Here is an 18,847-nt window from a genome sequence, read left to right on the forward strand (position 1 = left end):
TCAGTACCACCCTCAAAGAATGGTACCTCCCAAATGACTGGCTCAGACACGGCATTTCCCTTTGAAGTGCTGTGGCTGAGCGTTCATTGGCTGAGAGAGAGGTCAGCCTCTGCCTTTCTCAGCCAATGAATGGCTCCCACCATTTAAGTCAATGGTGAGAACTGCAGGCTAACCTTTAGTAACCCTGCGGAAGGGCACTCAAGGAAAACAGCTCCACTGCTGGGGTGCCTTCCGAATTACAGATATCTACATAGCGGTTCTTCCAGTAACAGAAGCAGGCGGTACTCCAACGGACCTGTTCAAAATAAACAGTGAATCTTTATTTCAGCCGACGTTTCAAAACCTCAATGGAAGACGCCACAGTCGGAGCTTAGTGTTCTGTGCCGGCGTTCCTGCTGTGCTGCTGCTATATGCGCTGGGGATGCAGGGGCTGGTGCACCTCTCCCTGCAGGAGCTGCTCACACCGGGCGCCAGCAGCTCCAACTTTAATGCAGACAGCTCCAGGTGATTGTGTATGCTCGTCTAGTGACCTCCTGCAGCAGCTCATGTCTTCCAGATCCAATCATGCGCAAGTGACAAACTCTGCAGAGAAATCCTGAAAACATGAGCTGCTAAGGGAGGTGAACACCGGGCGTGGAAGCTGCTGCTGCAGGTTATTAGGGGATGGGGTCTCTGTGCATGGTGACTGCTTATACTGACCCCTGCCCACAGTGCGAGTGTAATTGGGTTTCCTGAGTGTCCCCGATATGTACCAGCACAGCAATTGTCTCTACACCCTGTACTGTTACCCACAGGGTGTCCTATTATAATGTCCCTACTCACTGAGTGTCATTGTATAAAATAGGCTGGGCATGCCCCCAGAGTGATGGGAAGGGGCGCGCCACAAGACTAGACCCCTCCCAGAGAGGCCACACCCAGTTTTTGGGCGACCTTGATGTGCACAGGTGTGACCTCCTAAGTGATCAGCACCTTGTTCTAAAAAAATCCTAGAGTGAACAGGCCCAGGGTGTATTAGTGCACTGCTACAGTATTGAATTTACCACTTCCCAGAACAAATAATGTACCAGAGCGCCTTTGGTACATTATTTGTACTTGGAAAAATAGTAAATTAAAAAAACATTTATGCCTTTTTATTTTGCTATGTGTTAAATACAGCCTTACCTACATTGGTCCATGGTGTTGAATTAAAGGGCATACACATATGGGATGCACAATTACTAACAACTAATAGGGGTACATTTCCTAAGAATTGTGTTTGGTCCGAGATTGCCCGAGTTAAAACACGATCAGCATCGCTAAAACAGGGGAGACTTTTGGCAGCTAAAACTCTCAAATTTACCAAGAATCATGTTTTGCTGAATCGTGTTTTTCAGTGGTGTATGTGATCATATTTATCCCCGAGTTTCCTGTGTCTGGCTGCAACCAAACACTCCCGAACAAGTCAGTGAGTAGATCAGTGAGATATGTGCAGGCTGCTTGTATGTAAAAATTAATCAAATAAAGTGTTACTTACAAAAAAAAATTGAAGTGGGGTCCCCTCCCCAAAACATAACCAGCCATGGGCTCCTGAGCCAGTCCTTCTTTTAAAAATATGGTGGACAATGCGTGTAGGGTTCCCCTGTAATTTATGAACCAGCACTGGGCTCTGTGAACCAGTTCTGGTTTTAAAAATACAGGGAAAAAAATCATGTGGTGGTCCTTGTATTTTTAAAACCAGCACTGGACTCAAACTAGCCGCGGTGTAATGCCACGGCCAGGGGATCCCTTCACCGGGTCACCCCGGCCAAAGCAATAACACCTCAAGCTAGTCAGCCCAGGCCGGGGATCTCAGGGGAGATGGGAGCTCCCCCAATAAAGGGCCCCCTCTCCCGAGCACTCCAGGCTTAGGCCAGTGTGCCGGTCCTTTGGCACTTTTAGAACTACAAGTGCCAGCAGGCAGCCGGCACCTGTAAACCCACTGTAAAAAAAAAAATAGTAAAATAATGACAGTACTCACAAAATGTACATAGTAAAGTTTTATTACATACCAAACACACTTACACATACTTACCTACTCCCAGATGATCGGTCCCCTTGTCCAGTAGAATTCCCAGGGTTTCCCTAAAAAAAAATAAAATTCAATACTCACCTACTTCCTGTTGCAGGTCGGTCCTCTTTTCCAGTAGAGTCCCAGCCTTGGCAAAATAACAACACGAGTTGCCCGGACCCCTCTATACCCCTGTACATGAAGGAGACCGTGTGGTTTCCATCATTTGCCGGGCCGCTATGGCTATCAATCAACAGTGGTGTATTCATTTCTATTTGTAATTTTTTCACCTGTGTTTTAAAGTTTCATGTTTTCTCACCCGAGTTTGCCTTTAGTAAATTTCCGAGGTCGAAAAAAAATGGCCCAACACACATGTGATTGCAATCTCAACCAAACACGATTCTTAGTAAATTTTCCCCATTGAAGGCCATATTCAATTAGGTGTGAAAAGCCGTTTTCGCACATTTGTTTGGTGAAAATTTTGCCTGAAAATGTATCTCCGTATTCAATTCCAGTCTGTTTTCACCTATGCGAAAAGTCAATGCACTGAAATAGCGCGATACTTTTTCTCCACAAAATTTAAGGAGAAAAAAAAGTGCAAAATCTATATTTTGGGGTGAAGATGTTGGGAAACCACTCAGAACCCTTGGTACACCCCCCCCAAAGCGCAATTCACCCCCCCACCCCCAAAAAAACAGAAACACCCCAAAAAATACCTTAGAAAATTAGGGTGAAAATGGAAAAAGTGGGTGAACAATTTAAAAAAACTAGCGAAATATACTTCTGGGGGCGCTCTAAGAAGGGGCCAAGTGTTTTGGGATTGCAGATGCTTGTATGACGGAGGAATTTCACTTTTTTGAAAACTTCACTTTAGAGACATTAAAATATGCTAGTACCCATTTTCAAGCACCCCAAATTTGATGGGACTACTTATTTTCTCCAAAAAACACAGATTTATTCCATTCTTCACCACTTTTACCAAGACACTAATAGCAAACAATTACCACAACTTAAGTACCCTATCAAATTCAATTAGGGCTAATACTAAACTACCATAATGATTTCCGAAGTCAGACCATCTTTTTCTGGGGTACAGAGTGATTCCCCCAATTCATCCTGCACTTTTCGCCTGGTTCACATTCACCGGGTCCCGTTTTCGCCTGTTTGGCAATTGAATACGGAGTAAATCGGGAGCGCGCACGAAAAGTTCACACGTCCAAAACAGGCGAAGGCGGCAAAAAGTCAGGCAGCCGGAACTCTCTCGATGATGCAAAACTAATTGAATACGGCCCAAAGTCTAAAGGGATGAAGAGTACTCAGGGTCTGCAAAATTAATATTGTTGGCAAGCACAACATTTAGGGCCACAATAATTCAATATACTTGTGCATTTAGATTTTACTAAATGCAGTTACCTATAAATGAGGAACTGCAGCCAAGAAAGTACATCCCAACAAACTATTTCCTCATCTAGTTAAGTGCAGGAAGAAAATACAGGAGACTCTCATATAAAGTGAAGATGTGTGTGAGGCTTTGTAACACCACCTGTCAAAGGGATACACTGGAATATAAATTATGAATAGATAAATAGCATCCCCTAGTGGTAAAAGTGTATATGGCAGGAAATATTTCTACAGATTTATAATACAACTCCACTAACTTTTTTTTTTTTATCATGGGTAAGATGTAGTAAGCCTTGAAGAGAGATAAAGTACCAACCAATCAGCTCCTGTCAGTTTGCAAACTATGGGCCTTAGTTATCAACAAGTTTATCATTTACAACGAGTGATAAAACTTGTTGCGTATGATAAATGGTGCTCCAGCCAATCAGCTCCCAACTGTCATTTTTCAATGACAGTTGGGAGTTGATAGACTGGAGCACCATTATAATATGCAACAGGTTTTATCACTCGTTGTGAATGATAAAACTCGTTGATAAATAAGGCTCAGTGTTTGAAAAATGGACAGCAAGGAGCTGATTGGTTGGTAGTTTATCTCTCTTCACTTTATCACTCTCCAAGGCTTAGTAAATCTGCACCTATTTGAAGGGTTTTAATTGTATTGAGCAATCGCTTACATTTTCACAGAGATTCGTATACGTGCATTGTGTAGGGACCATGGTAATGGCTTGAGCAACCAGCAGCGTTATACAGATTGGTTGTGTTTGAGTCTTTTCCCACCACTCCTCCCGAAGTTATGCGGCCCTGCACACACAGACTGCCATTGGCCGCGCCTTCCCCCATCACTACTCACAATTAGGTTTTTTGTTGCTTTGATTATATCATGTGACTATTAGGGGTGTGCACCGGCCACTTTTCGTGTTTTGTGTTTTGGTTTTGGATCTGGATCTTTCTTCGTGTTTTGGATCTGGATTGGTTTTGCCAAAACCACCCTTCCGTGTTTTGGGTTCTGGGTTTTGTGTTTTGGATCTGTATTTTTTTGAAAAAAAGCATAAAAACAGCTAAAATCACAGAATTTGTAGGTTTTTCTGTTCCTATGCTATTATTAACCTCAATAACCTTAATTTCCACTCATTTCCAGTCTATTCTGAACACCTCACACCTCACAATAGTGTTTTTATGTCCAAAAGGTTGCACCGAGGTAGCTGGATGACTATGCTAAGCGACACGAGTGGGCGGCACAAACACGTGACCCATCTAGGCGTGATACTGCAGTGGCAGACAGGATGGCAGTTTGAAAAACTAGGCCCCAAACTGTACATAATGCAAAGAAAAAAAAGAGGTGCAAGATGGAATTGTCCTTGGGCCCTCCCATCCACCCTTATGTTGTATAAACAGGACATGCACACTTTAACAAACCAATCATTTCAGCGCCAGGGTCTGCCACACGACTGTGGCTGAAATGATTGGTTCGTTTGGGCCCCCACAAAACAAGCTGGCAATTAATCTGTCCCTGCACAAACTGGCTCTACGGAGGCAAGATGTCATCCTCATCCACCGATTCCTCACCCTCTTCAGTGTATACATCCTCATCCTCACAAAGTATTAACTCATCCCCACTTGAATCCACCACCACAGGTCCCTCTGTACGTTCTGGAGGCTGGTCTCCCTGGAAGAGCTGATAATTCATTTTGATGAACATCATCTTCTCCACATTCTGTGGAAGCAACCTCCTACGCCTTTCGCTGACAAGGTTCCTGGCTGCACTAAACACTCTTTCGGAGTACACACTGGAGGGGGGGCAACTCAGGTAAAATAGAGCCAGTTTGTACAGGGGCCTCCAAATTGCCTCTTTTTCCTGCCAGTACAGGTATGGACTGTCTGACATGCCTACTTGGATGCTGTCACCGATGTAATCCTCCACCATTCTGTCAATGGTGACAGTATCATATGCAGTGACAGTAGACATGTCAGAAATTGTTGCCAGGTCCTTCAGTCCGGACCAGATGTCCAAACTTGGTCCTGCCTGCCCTGCATCACCGCCAGCGGGTTGCTTAGGATACCTAAGTTTTTTCCTGGCAGCCCCAGTTGTGGGAGAAAATGAAAAAGGAGCCGTTGACGTGTCACGTTCCGCTTCAGCTGACAGTGTGTTCACCAGCAGGTCTTTGCACCTCTGCAGGCTTGTGTCGGCCGGAAAGAGAGACACCACATAGGCTTTAAACCTAGGATCGAGCACGGTGGCCAAAATGTAGTGGTCTGATTTCAACAGATTGACCACCCTGGAATCCTGGCAAAGCGAATGAAGGGCTTCATCCACAAGTCCCACATGCCGAGCGGAATCGCTCCGTCTTAGCTCCTCCTTCACTTTCTCCAGCTGCTTCTGCAAAAGCCTGATGAGGGGAATGACCTGACTCAAGCTGGCAGTGTCTGAACTGACTTCACGTGTGGCAAGTTCGAAGGGCTGGAGAACCTTGCACAACACGGAAATCATTCTCCACTGCGCTTGAGTCAGGTGCATACCCCCTCCTTTGCCTATGTCATAGGTGGATGTATAGGCTTGAATGGCCTTTTGCTGCTCCTCCATCCTCTGAAGCATATAGAGGGTTGAGTTCCACCGCGTCACAACCTCTTGCTTCAGGTGATGGCGGGGCAGGTTCAAGAGTGTTTGCTGGCGCTCCAGTCTTCGGCACGCAGTCGCTGAATGGCGAAAGTGGCCAGAAATTTTTCGGGCCACCCAAAGCGTCTCCTGCACGCCCCTGTCGCTTTTCAGAAAATTCTGCACCACCAAGTTTATTGTGTGAGCAAAACATGGGACGTGCTGGAATTTGCCCAGATGTAATGCCCGCACAATATTGGTGGCGTTGTCAGATATCACAAATCCCCAGGAGAGTCTAAGTGGGGTAAGCCACTGGGCGATGATTTCCCTCAGTTTCTCTAAGAGGTTGTCGGCGGTGTGCCTCTTACTGAAACCGGTGATACACAGCGTAGCCTGCCTTGGAACGAGCTGGTGTTTCTGAGATGCTGCAACTGGTGACGCTGCTGCTGTTGCTGCGTAAGGTGATACATCTACCCAGTGGCCTGTCACAGTCATATAGTCCTTAGTCTGCCCTGTTCCACTTGTCCACATGTCCGTGGTTAAGTGGACATTGTGTACAACGGCATTTTTCAGGACACTGAGAACACTTTTTCTGACGTTTCTGTACAGTCTCGGTATTGCCTGCCTAGTGAAGTGGAATCTAAACGGGATTTGGAACCGGGGACACACTACCTCCATCAATTGTCTAAATCCCACTGCACTAATGGCGGATACCGGACGCACGTCTAACACCAACATAGCAGTCAAGGCCTCAGTTATACGTTTTGCTTCAGGATGACTGCTGTCGTACTTCATCCTCCTCGCTAAGGACTGTTGGAGGGTCAATTGTTTAGTAAAAGTAGTGGTGTTCCTACTTCCTCTCTGGGATGATGAACGACTCCCAGCAGCAGCAGCGGCAGCAGTAGGCGTAGCAATGCAGGATCCTCCAGAGGAATCCCGGATAGGAGAGTCAGTCATGCCAGTGACATGGCCTGCAGGACTACTTCCGATCCTGACTAAGGAGGAAATTGACGAGGAGGGAGTTGACGGTGTGGTTTGCAGGCGCTTGGATACAACGGGATTTAGGTGTCCCTGGACTGCTTACGGTCTTAGCCAAAGTTTCTGAACTTGACAGTAACTTTTTATGAACGCGCTGCAGGTGCCGTATAAGGGAGGATGTTCCTAGGTGGTTGACGTCCCTACCCCTACTTATTTCACCTTTACATATGGTACATATGGCAAGACAGTTGTTGTCCGGATTTGGATAGAAATATTGCCAGACCAAAGAGGTGGAATGTTTGGTCTTCTGCCCAGGCATGACCGTGATGGGCTTTTTCATCCCACGGACAACAACTGTCTCCCCCGGAGCCTGATTTAAACAAACCACATCACCATCAGAATCCTCCTCGCCAACTTCCTCCACAGCGCCAGCTACACCAGTATCCTCATCCTGTTGTACTTCAACAGTGACATCTTCAATTTGCATATCAGCAAGTGGACTGTGGGTGCTCCTTTCAGCACTTGCAGGGGGCGTGCAAATGGTGGAAAGAGCCACCTCTTCCCGTCCAGTGCTGGGAAGGTCAGGCATCGCAACCACCACCACACTTGGACTCTCCTTGGGGATTTGTGATATCTTCTTAGAAAGCACAGTTCTTCGCTGTGCTTTTGCCAGCTTAACTCTTTTGATTTTTTTAGTGGGAGGAGGGCTTCCATCGTCATGTGAAGCTGAACCACTAGTCATGAACATAGGGAAAGACCTTAGCCATTCCTTGCCACTCCGTGTCGTAAATGGCATATTGGCAAGTTTACGTTTCTCTTCAGATGATTTAAATGTTTTTTTCAAGGTCATTTTCCTGAACTTTGCCATTTGGGATTGTATGTGCCCTCTACTATGACATTGGGCATCGGCCTTGGCAGACAACGTTGATGGCATGTTATCGTCTATGTCATGACTAGTGGCAGCAGCTTCAGCACTAGGAGGAAGTGGTTCTTGATCTTTCTCTATTTTATTTTTATCGGAGAAAGTTTGGTCCTCCATTTATGTTATATCGATTATATATATGCGTGCGGCTAAACACAGAAAATAATTTTTTTTTTGGTTTGGACTGGAGTGTACTTTGTGGGTTACAGCACCCTTTAACGGTCAAGCCAGCCGGCCCTTTACTTATGACACAGGCGCACGCTTGGCACTACTTTGTTGATGCACGTGCGGCTACTGCGCACACAATTCACAAACACAGAAAATATTTTTTTTTTGGTTTGGACTGGAGTGTACTTTCGGGGGTTACAGCACCCTTTAACGGTCAAGCCAGCCGGCCCTTTACTTATGACACAGGCGCACGCTTGGCACTACTTTGTTGATGCACGTGCGGCTACTGCGCACACAATTCACAAACACAGAAAATAATTTTTTTTTGGTTTGGACTGGAGTGTACTTTCGGGGGTTACAGCACCCTTAACGGTCAAGCCAGCCGGCCCTTTACTTATGACACAGGCGCACGCTTGGCACTACTTTGTTGATGCACGTGCGGCTACTGCGCACACAATTCACAAACACAGAAAATAATTTTTTTTTTGGTTTGGACTGGAGTGTACTTTCGGGGGTTACAGCACCCTTAACGGTCAAGCCAGCCGGCCCTTTACTTATGACACAGGCGCACGCTTGGCACTACTTTGTTGATGCACGTGCGGCTACTGCGCACACAATTCACAAACACAGAAAATAATTTTTTTTTTGGTTTGGACTGGAGTGTACTTTCGGGGGTTACAGCACCCTTAACGGTCAAGCCAGCCGGCCCTTTACTTATGACACAGGCGCACGCTTGGCACTACTTTGTTGATGCACGTGCGGCTACTGCGCACACAATTCACAAACACAGAAAATAATTTTTTTTTTGGTTTGGACTGGAGTGTACTTTCGGGGGTTACAGCACCCTTAACGGTCAAGCCAGCCGGCCCTTTACTTATGACACAGGCGCACGCTTGGCACTACTTTGTTGATGCACGTGCGGCTACTGCGCACACAATTCACAAACACAGAAAATAATTTTTTTTTTGGTTTGGACTGGAGTGTACTTTCGGGGGTTACAGCACCCTTAACGGTCAAGCCAGCCGGCCCTTTACTTATGACACAGGCGCACGCTTGGCACTACTTTGTTGATGCACGTGCGGCTACTGCGCACACAATTCACAAACACAGAAAATAATTTTTTTTTTGGTTTGGACTGGAGTGTACTTTCGGGGGTTACAGCACCCTTAACGGTCAAGCCAGCCGGCCCTTTACTTATGACACAGGCGCACGCTTGGCACTACTTTGTTGATGCACGTGCGGCTACTGCGCACACAATTCACAAACACAGAAAATAATTTTTTTTTTGGTTTGGACTGGAGTGTACTTTCGGGGGTTACAGCACCCTTAACGGTCAAGCCAGCCGGCCCCTTACTTATGACACAGGCGCACGCTTGGCACTACTTTGTTGATGCACGTGCGGCTACTGCGCACACAATTCACAAACACAGAAAATAATTTTTTTTTTGGTTTGGACTGGAGTGTACTTTCGGGGGTTACAGCACCCTTAACGGTCAAGCCAGCCGGCCCTTTACTTATGACACAGGCGCACGCTTGGCACTACTTTGTTGATGCACGTGCGGCTACTGCGCACACAATTCACAAACACAGAAAATAATTTTTTTTTTGGTTTGGACTGGAGTGTACTTTCGGGGGTTACAGCACCCTTAACGGTCAAGCCAGCCGGCCCTTTACTTATGACACAGGCGCACGCTTGGCACTACTTTGTTGATGCACGTGCGGCTACTGCGCACACAATTCACAAACACAGAAAATAATTTTTTTTTTGGTTTGGACTGGAGTGTACTTTCGGGGGTTACAGCACCCTTAACGGTCAAGCCAGCCGGCCCTTTACTTATGACACAGGCGCACGCTTGGCACTACTTTGTTGATGCACGTGCGGCTACTGCGCACACAATTCACAAACACAGAAAATATATTATTTTTTTAGCACTTGGGGGGAGCACCCCTGATGGACAGAGCACCCCCTGGACAACACTGCAGCACTCCTTTAGGACTGGGACACTGCACAGGACTTTGGAGTGGACACAGCCCCCTATGGAGAACTGACTGCACAACACAGTCCAGCCAGCCCCTATGGACTTTGAAGTAGTGGACACAGCCCCTATTAACAACAGCAGCACAGCACAACACAGCCAGCCCCTATGGACTTTGAAGTAGTGGACAACAGCAGCACTACACTACACTACACAGCCCTAACTCCCACCCTCCCTCTTCACTGTCCACAGCCGAGTGAGAAAATGGCGCCGACGTGGGTACCTTATATAGGATCCAAAACCCGCGAGACTTGGAAGGCGGGATGATGACGTTTTGCCTCGATTTCAGATCCGAGTCAGGCGGGAAAAGTCGAGCCTGATTCGGATCGGACTCGGATCGGGGGGGCTCGGGGGGGTTCGGATTTCAGAAATCCGAACCCGCTCACCCCTAGTGACTATACAGTATGTGCTTTTGATTGATACTGAATTATTTCATGTGACTATACAGTATGTGCTTTTGATTGATACTGAATTATTTCATGTGACAGTGCATGCTTTTGTTTGATATTGGATTATTTCATGTGACTATACAGTATGTGTTTATGGCTGATATTGGATTATTACATGTGACTATACAGTGCGTGTTTAGGTCTGATATTGGATTATTTCATGTGACTGTACAGTGCATGCTTTTGTTTGATAATGCTTTATTACATGTGACTATACAGTGCGTGTTTATGGCTGATAATGCATTATTACATGTGACTATACAGTATGTGTTTATGGCTGATATTGGATTATTTCATGTGACTATACAGTATGTGTTTATGGCTGATATTAGATTATATCATATGTCTATACAGTATGTGCTTTTGTCTGATATTGGATTATTTCATGTGACTATACAGTGCGTGCTTTTGTCTGATATTAGATTATTACATGTGACTATACCGTATGTGTTTATGGTTGATATTGGATTATTACATGTGACTATACAGTGTGTGTTTAGGTCTGATATTGGATTATTTCATGTGACTATACAGTGCATTCTTTTGTTTGATAATGCATTATTACATGTGACTATACACTATGTGTTTATGGCTGATATTGGATTATTTCATGTGACTATACAGTGCGTGTTTATGGCTGATAATGCATTATTACATGTGACTATACAGTATGTGTTTATGGCTGATATTGGATTATTTCATGTGACTATACAGTGCTTGTTTATGGCTGATATTGGATTATCAAACTGAAATATTCAGCAAGTCAGTGACCTGACAGCTGGTGTCCTAGCGCTTAAATAGAAGAAGTAAAATAATCTATATATTCTCGGCTGCTAATCTAATAAACCAGTACCAGCAATATCATTAGACAAACACTTACAAATAGAAGAAAAAGATTGCGCTAGAGAGGAGATTATAAAAATGACCAATGATCACTTGACTGGAAATTAATTTTCAACAAGGCTTCGATTACTAAAAGATAAACATTTATTATCACATTAAAAACACACAAATAAAAGAAAATGGTATAGCATGTATCCTAATTCATATGACAATTTGTATCTACTGTATATTTAAATTAATCTCAATTTGCATAAAGCTTGATAAACAGTGTCCTTCAGACTGCATATAGATATTTTGCAAACCAAAAGTTACTGTCTAATATTGGATTATATTGACTATACAGTACGTGAATATGGCTGATATTGGATTATTATATGTGACTACACAGTGTGTGTTTATGGCTGATATTGGATTATTATATGTGAATATAAGGCAATTTTCCCCCTGTATATGATTATGGTGACTAACACTGCACAAGGATATTGCCACTATTATTTATTATTCTTACCTATATAACTGATACTGGATGAACTATCTATCTTTTAACACAAGTGGAGTTTATGTGAATTACCTCCTACACACAATCTTTAGTGGTTATTAGTGCAGAAGGATATAACGTCAACTATTTATAATTTTATGTACATTTTTTTAAAAGAATCATTTACATATAACAGATCTTCAAACGGGATGTAGTCAGCATCCCGCCATGCGGCAACCCCAAACGGGATGTAGTCAGCATCCCACCGTGCGGGATGCCGATGGGCAAAATATCGGCATAGAAATCCTGACAGTGTCGGGATCCCGGCACCAGAATCCCGAAGGTAAGTATCTGGTGTTAGGGGGAGGGTTATGCATTAGTGAGAGGGTTAGGCACTAGTGGGGGAGGTTAGGTATAGGCCCTGGGGAGGGAGTGTTAGGTTCAGGGTGCAGGGAGGGGGAGGTTAGGTTTAGGCACTGGGGGGGGGGGGGGGGGAGGTTAGGGTTAGGCACCGGGGAGGGAAGGTTAGGGATTAGTGTTAGTCTTACCTTGTTTCCTTATGGGTGTCGGTATTCTGACCAGCGGCATCCCGACTGCCAGGATCTCATACCCAACAACCTTTTCAAACCTATATACTACACCTTTTTGGTCTGAGATATTCCATTGCCTGCAACACTTTTAATTGGTACCATAACCGATCTGGTGTTATTGTGTCATCTTACCAAAGTCTTTATTTAAATTGATGTTTTCAATGTTTCCATTGTTATATATCACTTTCCCTACCCATTACCCTGTGTTGATATTATTGTGTTTTACATGATTTTTGAATCTTATATCGGGTAATACATTTATGGAATTCATGATTTCTATACTTTTACATCAGCCCTAATGAATGAATATATTTATATACTGCAGTACCTCCCAGCACATTCCTAATATTACACAATAAACTATATGTCTAAAGTGAAATCACTAAAGAATTTTACAATTACAAAGTTACATTTTTATCTCTATGTATTGATTATATATAAGGGTTATAATATATGTAAATTCAATGGGCGACAACCTAGATGAAACGCCATGAATAGTATGTCAGGTGTAACCATGTGACAGCATTTTCAGACAGTTTACAGTAATCACCAACAGTATATACGATGGTACAATGTCTAAAATTATCGCTTTACATGGAAGACAAATAAGCTTTTATTGTGCAAAGCTCTGGCCATAAGCAGCACTGGCTGCATGTGAGAAGCCTATTCAGTTCATTACATGCTAAATATCCTCTCACCAATGGGCTAATGGATTTCAACAGAATCTATTCTACGCTAAGCTTCAAAGTGCCTGCACACTCACCCTTGCAGTGACCACCAGCCCTAAAAAATGGGTCTCTTCCCACTCCACTAGGTTGTGGGAGCCGGGGTAAGAAATAAAATTGAGGCCCCAGCAGTGGCAACTTTGCCATCCCAGTAGACCCAGTGTAATGCACAGGGGTCTTAAGACTATGCAATATGTTTAGGAGGGGAAAGCTCTCTTTTGCACCCAATTTAGTTTTCCTCTTAGAACCTCTTGGACATAAGTCCAACTTCCGTCCGCACTTAGCCTTGGGGCCCACTGTACCTGGAGATTTTGGCGGTGTGCAGGTGCAATCTGTTTACAGTAAGAACATGCACACGTAATGGTGGCACAGCCCCTGCAGATGCTGCCTAATTAGAGTAGGCCGCATATTGAAATAAGCTCTCTGCAGATCTAAAACTTACGGCTAAATTGCTGTTTAAAAATATGTACTTCTGTGATACTTGTTAAAAAGTCTTTCCATGCAAAGGCATGGGGAAATACTGCCAGCAAAATCTGGTAATACATACCACCAAATGGGGTGACCCCAGTGATAGCAGGCTGACCTTGTCCTTTACTGAAATGCGAAAAAGCCCTATAGCCAGAGAAAACACCCTTTAATTTGGTAATATGGCTTTTCAGCTTTTCATAATTCAACCCCTTTGTCTCAATTAAAACAGGCTTAGAGCTCCACCTGCTGGACAATTTTTCAAATCACTGGATGTACAGTATTTTGAAGGTAGATTCTATGCATAGTTTTGCCCACTCCCTGCCCTGATGTGCCGCACACCTGCGCTCTGCTGCTGGAGCCACCCGTGCAATAACACCTGTAGGCAGGAGGGATGTTGCAGTCGCCTGAACTAAATTGGCTGCTATGGTGGGTACAGATGGGTGCGTTTTGGGGGTAGTGGCATTCGTCTTGATTGCCCCCATGCATCCGTCATAGGTTGTCAGCCTAAAGTAGCTTGGGAAGAAGTCTCCTGAGACAAAAGAGTGATTTGTACATTAGAAGATTTGTTCCAAGATTTTGTTTGGACTAATAAAATAAGAGTCTAAATGAACTCTGAGGCAATTATTCCTCATAGAGAGACTTAGTTGATAACCGAAATATTAATAAGGTACCGTTTATGATGATAATCGGGATAATGAATGACTAATAACTTTTGGCGAGTTCAAGATTTAAGAAGAAAGTGATGAGTATTGTTCCTTATGTGTACTATAAACAACAAAAAGTGTTCTTTTGATTATGGATTCATAGTCATAAACAAAGGATGGCCACAGTTAGCCCGCAGGCTACCAGTGGCTTAGTGAGCTTTCATCCTGGGCTCTCAGTGAGGTATGTTTGGTATATGGTAGGATTTTTGAGTGAGTAGGTTTCATTGGGCTTTGGAGCTAGTAGGTTTCATTGGCATTTTGGAGCAAGTGAGGGTATGTGGAGGCATTTTGGGAAGAACGATGTGGAGGTGCCAAGGCCATTTGGGTCTGTTTTCGTATAACGAAATTATGGTGCCCTAGCACTAAGATAGGGGCAGTGCAACAGCAGGGCGATTGCGTGCCCTATGCCAGTCTTGCTGACCGAACACGTAACGTCATGATGTCACGCTGGGGGGTGGGGCTGCCGGCAATAGGAAGTACAAATGTGTCCTCATACACCAAGAGTCTATACACCATGTTGCGCAAGATGCCTGGTGCAACTGAGATAAACCGAGAGAACCAGCATACCGTAGCTTTCTTAAAATTTTACGTCTTATGGTGCGTACACGCGGTCAGATAAGCTGTCAGAGTTTAACGATAACGATCCTATCGTTACATTTTCTGGCCCCTACAAACGACCATACGATGGTCGATGCGCGGCCACGTATGGTTGTTATCGACCAACTACCGTCGTCAGTGCAAGCAGGCAACTTTATACATTTGTCAACCTCTATGTTCTCAACCAGAATAAGTCAGCTTTTCTCTCTAGAGTCTTGGATCGGATTGCCCCGCTGGTCTTAGGTATTCCGTCATTGTTGGTGACTTGAACTGGTCTCTCCAGCCAGAAATAGATGTTTCAGGAACACCCGCTAGGCCTTCGTTGGCTTCCCATCGTAAGGTGAGGCGTGCTCTTCATGACCACCAGTTGGTTGACGTTTGGCGCCTTCAACACCCGGGGGACAGGGACTATTTACTCACAACCCCATAATGTATCCTCCAGGTTAGACTATTTCCTACTCCCACATAGCTTTTACATCTCATTCAGTCCACTACTATAGGCCTTATTACATGGTTGGACCATGCCCCCATTTCCTTGACCCTTGAGACCTCATGCCCCTATTTTAAGCAGTGCATGTGGCGTCTTAACGAACAAATTCTGGCTGACCCACGTTGAAAATCTCAATTGGTCGAGCCGATTACTGACAATTTTTCCTCTAATGAGACGCCCGAAGTTTCCGGGGTCACGGTGTGGAAGACCCACAAATGTGTGTTACGTGGGAAATTTATTCAACTAGGCTCAATGATTAAGAGTGGTATGGGGAGGAAACTTGCCCTGCTCCAACAGCTGAGAGTGTTGGAAACAACACATAAGTTCTCTTTTTCTTCCCCTCAGGTTCTTTCTGATCTGACTGAGACTAGGTCTGCCCTTAATGCTTTGCTATTTGACAATATTAAAAAAAAAAAGACTACCGACTTTGAAGAATCCGCTATTTTCAATGGGGTAATAAGCCGTGTAGGTTACTTGCGAGAGGTTTGCAGGCCCAAAGAGCCACTTTGCACATTCAAATAGTCAGAGATTCTGAAGGGGTTCACCGCCATCTTTCCCGTGATAATGCTGACACATTCCACTCCTATTATACCAAATTATATAACCTACGAGACCCATTGTCTCCTGAATTACTAGCTTCTACTCAGGAACTTGTGGTCAAATATCTCCATAAATCTGGTCTTCCCAAGTTGGCGGAGAAGGATAGTATCTGGTTGGACTCTCCTTTTTCACTTTTGGAGCTCGAGGCAGCCCTTAAAGATACGTCTTCCGGAAAAAATCCTGGCTCGGATGGCTTCCCCATACCTTACTACAAACTCTTTAAGGACTCTCTCTTGCCTAAAATGCTCCCCAATTTTTGGAAGCTCACATCACTGTAATCCCCAAGACAGGTAAGGAGCCAACTCAATGTGCTAGTTATCACCCAATATCCCTTCTTAATAGCGATGTTAAATTGTTTGTGAAACTTATTGCGAATAGAATTAAGTTGTTGCTTCCTACCTTAATTCACATGGACCAGGTGGGTTTTGTAACTGGGAGGGAGGCACGTGATAATACTTTTAAAGCTATAGATATAATTCATCTTACTTCTGGCGGGCTCCGTCCCAGTTGTGATGCTTTCTACAGACGCCGAGAAGGCATTTGATAGGATAGCTGGATATTTATGGAAGGGGTTTTGAGACACTTGCATGTGGGCCTTCAATGTATACTAGCACTCTATAGTTTCCCCACCGCTCGGATTAGAATGAACGGGGCCCTTTCGGACCCGGTCCGGATTAAAAACGGCACTAGGTGTCCCCTTTCCCCAATTATTTTTATATTGTGTGCACTAGCCGACTCAATTCAAATATCACTGGTTTTAAAGGGGGTGACACTGACTATAAACTAGCACTGTTTGCAGACGACCTACTGGCTGTCTTGTCCAATCCGATCGTATCAATCCCAACCTGATGGCAGAGTTTCAGCAATTTGGCTCCCTTTCTAACTTCAAAGTCAATTTTTCTAAATCTATAGCAGTGAATGTATTGGCTCCCCCTCACTCTATTGAAGGGCTCAAACATTCTGCACCCTTTATCTGGCATGCCACTAGCCTCAAGTACCTTGGAGTTACCTCACATACGGACCCTTTCCATCTGTTTGATGTTAATTTTAAACCGTTGCTCCTTACACTTCGCTCTGAACTGAAAGACTGGGGTGCCAAGAGGCTCTCATGGTTAGGTAGAATTAGTGCAATCAAAATGAATTCGTTCTCCAAACCTTGCCTATCCATATCCCCAAGTTTTGGTTCTGGGAGTTACATAATATCGTCAGAGACTTTGTATGGGGAAACAAAAGACCTTGGTTTCAACATGCAATCCTTTTTAGACATAGGCACATGGGGGGACTTCAGCTATCCTATTATGACGCTGTTGTACTGGGTAGGATAATGGAGTGGTCACGGACAACTGATACTAAGCAGTGGGTTCAACTTGAGAGTCAATCTCTTCCCATACATATTGCGATGTACCCCTGGCGGTCCAAAGTTCCTGTAATCTCCCATCCCACCCTACCCATGCCAGTTGGAATAGACTCTTCTTACATATCCTCCATATTCTCCCCTCTGACCCCTCTTTTCAGTAACCCTGCCTTCCCCCCCCAGGTGTTGTTGGTTCTGCATTTGCCATTTGGCGTCAGGGAGTGCAATGAGTTGGCCAGCTGGTGGATGGAGGGAGCGTATCCTCCTTCTCTACTCTGCAGGCTAAGTGGGCTCTTCCCCCATTTTCTACAAAGGAAGGAGGTTCGTGCAGCTTGTTCCAGACCTTTGACACCCTTTTAGGACATGTGTCTGGCCCTTTTGCGCCCGGCACATTCTCTCTCTCTCTCTCTCTCTCTCTCGAGGGGCTACGCACTATTGGTTGAACACATGTACTCTGCCCTACCCAAATATGCTAAAGACTGGGAGTGAGATTTACACCTTGATTTAGAAGATCGTGACTGGAATAGAATTTTTCAAAACACTTTTGTTAGTTCCGTTAGTTACTCTGTGATTGAGACATAATTTAAGGTCTTATCTCGCTGGTACAGATGCCCTCTTACGCTGTCAAGGATGTTTCCCTGTGCTATCGGATAACTGTTGGCGATGTGATAGGGAGACAGGATCCCCTCTGCACATTTGGTGGGATTGCAGTCTACTATGGCTTTGGAACCAGGTGATTTCTATTGCTAAGTGTATTGTGGGTAAGGAAACTCCCAATGATCCCTCTTTCTGGCTTCTTAATGTATTCCCTGGCTCTCTCATAACTTATAAAAAGTCCCTACTAAAGTTATTTAATAGTGCAGCGAAAGCTGTGATCCCAGTTCGCTGGTGATCTACTTCCCCTCCCACACTTAAGGAATGGTTCGCCCGTATAGATTTGTATGTGTCTATGGAGGACCTCCGAGTGAGCCCAGAGAGTAATCAGGAGTTTATTTCCACCTGGCACCCTTGGCTGGAATATCTAAGGTATGCTGCATGAGCCCAGATAACCTTGATAGTTTCAATGTAACTGCTCCTGCTAAATGCCGCCTCTTCTAAGAATACCTTTTCAATAATATTATTATTTTCGGTTTACCAACTCTCCCTCCCTCCCCAACTCCACTCCCTTCCCTATTTGTACTGTTTGTATTTGTGTTGGACTCTTGTCTGTTTTCAATATTTTGTTTGTTTTATGTCGAATATTTTTTGAAAACGGTTGTTATGATGTGGATTTATTTCTATGTCTTATCTATGTGGTATGTGGTTCCTACTTCACATTTTGTTATACTGTTTCTGGTGATTTTGTGATATATTTTATAAAAATATAATAAATATATATTGCACCAAAAAAAATTAATTAGTTTTAAACACATACAGTTGCAGATG

General features: G+C 44.3%; 1 protein-coding gene across 1 annotated transcript in view; it reads right to left on the reverse strand.

Moving 5' to 3' along the window:
- SYN2 (synapsin II) overlaps positions 1 to 18,847 on the reverse strand; it is a 350,053-nt gene that overhangs the window by 34,611 nt on the left and 296,595 nt on the right. The gene's annotated exons all lie outside the window — the stretch shown is intronic.

The sequence above is a fragment of the Taudactylus pleione genome, unplaced genomic scaffold (assembly GCF_031769625.1).
Source record: "Taudactylus pleione unplaced genomic scaffold, aTauple2 ptg000128l, whole genome shotgun sequence".
NCBI classification, from domain to species: domain Eukaryota; kingdom Metazoa; phylum Chordata; class Amphibia; order Anura; family Myobatrachidae; genus Taudactylus; species Taudactylus pleione.